This window comes from Vanessa atalanta, chromosome 26 (genome assembly GCF_905147765.1).
Source record: "Vanessa atalanta chromosome 26, ilVanAtal1.2, whole genome shotgun sequence".
In the NCBI taxonomy this organism is placed as follows: Eukaryota; Metazoa; Arthropoda; class Insecta; order Lepidoptera; family Nymphalidae; genus Vanessa; species Vanessa atalanta.
The window spans coordinates 1,467,085-1,469,305 of NC_061896.1; the positions used below are offsets into that span (position 1 = coordinate 1,467,085).

A 2,221-nucleotide genomic window follows, 5' to 3' on the forward strand; every position below is an offset into this window, starting at 1 on the left:
AAGAGACAAAAATAAACTCAAATACCAAATTAGATATGAAGGTATTACCATAAATTGTTATCAGAGGTGTTCTCAGAAACTTGGCTTATAAGATTGTAGAGCATGACGAATCCAGACCTTCGTAGAATTTAATATTTACTAGCGCGCCTCTGTATCTTTACTAATATTATCAAGCTGACGATTTGGTTTGTTTGAAGGTGCTAATCTCGGGATATATCCTCGGTTACAATCTCCCCGCTTTTATGTTGGTTGAGCTGAGGAAAGCAGCTAGGTATCTTACTTAGTTCTCGATTGTATATTTAGTCCTGGTTCGTTCGCAAGCCATTTAATTTTGATGAAACTTTGTACTACGTATGCAACATCAGGCCTTTATTTTGCATGGTTGTCTTTCAATATAAACTTTTATAATTGTTATTATTATATCGAAAGTGGGACGGACAGTTTGAAAGCTGAAAACGACTTCTGTCATGGCTCTTTAATGCTCTTTTTTTCGTTTTTCTCTTCTTTACTGTTGTGATTTTTTTTAAGACTTTGTTTACTTCATCTTAAACAAACAATAACCGATGTCTTCACTAGTAGACATTGTTTTTTTTTTCTGACAGTTTTGTTTATACTTTTTTCAATTGTGCCGTATTCCTATATAAAGTTTTCTTTCTATCGTTATATAAAAAAAGCCATTTAAGTAAATTAACATCCCGTTAATGTCTTTGCATAGCCTAGACTTATCTCGAGGGGGTAAGTAATAATACAGGTTTCCTCACGATGTTTTTACCACTGCCCGTAAATTAAACAACCCCAGTGGTGCTATTCCGTACTTGAATCTATAATCCGTTTATTAAAGATTCACGTGATCTGACTGGGCCATATTGGATGTTTAAATAAATAAAATTTATTTAAAATTTTGGTTTATTCGCATCATTATATGCAGGTTTCCTATAAACGTCTTTTCCATCCTCAGCTTTTTGTTAAAAATTACAAATGTATTTTTTCTTGATTTGTGATCTTGACAATCATTTAATAACTCGTGAAATCATTATTACTTCATTAAAATAAAATGCTTAAAAATAATAAAATGCAGTCTGTGCTTAAAAAATGTTTCCGCCCGGGATCGAACCGGGGACCTTGTGCGTGTGAAGCACACGTGATAACCGCTACACTACGGAAACTACGTTAACACATGCGAAAATAATTATACTAAATAATTCATAGAAGATAATTTTAAGAATTATAAGATATATTTACTAAGATATATTTTCTAGTATCTCCAACTGTGTAACAGTCTAGTCAGAAGTTTCTCTATAATATCTAAAACAAAACACATAAAACCAAATAAAAAATCAAACTGTAACTGTAACTGCACACACAGGGGACATAACATGTTTCTAAAAAAAGTCGAAAGATAAATGGCCGCAAACTCCAAAAACATCCTTTAAGCCATTACGCAAAGATTTGTATTGTAAGTACATTTTTAAAGGCTGCAAGTGTATGCTAAAACTGGACGCCAAAAATGTATATTAGTTCGCGTTGATAGGCCTTACACAAAGCCTTACTTACCAATTGTCCGAAACAAACAAATTAACGATTTTTATAATAATAATTACGATAGTATATCGACGACCCAAACACTCGTACATTTTAATGGCGATCAAAACCGCACGATTAAAAATACAGCGTTAAATAAGATAAAACTCATTCATCAAGTCAAAAACAGAAGGAGACAATGGCGGAAAATTCAAACAAGACTTCTATTAACTAGGTATATAAATAACTTAAACATTACTTAATAATGGAAGCCAAACAATAGGAAACGCTGCCCTGAATTAGCCTTTATTGCCTCGACATAAGGAACGCTGCAAATGACGGTCTCAAAATGGCGTCGGAAATATGAGATTTCAACGATTCCAAGATGGATGCGGTATTTTAATTAATATTAACTACTTATACTTAAATATTCTTGCAATATAATGGAACAAAAACAAAACGAATTAATGGCACGGTTGACTTACGAGATATACGTAACAATGAATAAATGATTATGAGCCGTGATTGCCGAGTGGATGGAACTCGTGGTTCTTAGAATGTGATACACGATCCAGGAAAAGATCGTGAGGAAACCAGCACACATTACATCATATTTATATACTAGATGTGCCCGTGTGCAACTTCGGAAGCGTTTGAATTATGCAAGAACGTTATTGTTTAGTTCGCAGATCTTACTATA

At 33.3% G+C, this 2,221-nt stretch overlaps 1 non-coding gene across 1 annotated transcript; it reads right to left on the reverse strand.

Moving 5' to 3' along the window:
• Positions 1-1,093: 1,093 nt before the first annotated feature.
• Positions 1,094-1,166, reverse strand: Trnav-cac. The gene has a single exon. It is a non-coding gene; the product is annotated as a tRNA-Val (tRNA).
• Between the last annotated feature and the right edge of the window lie 1,055 nt (positions 1,167-2,221).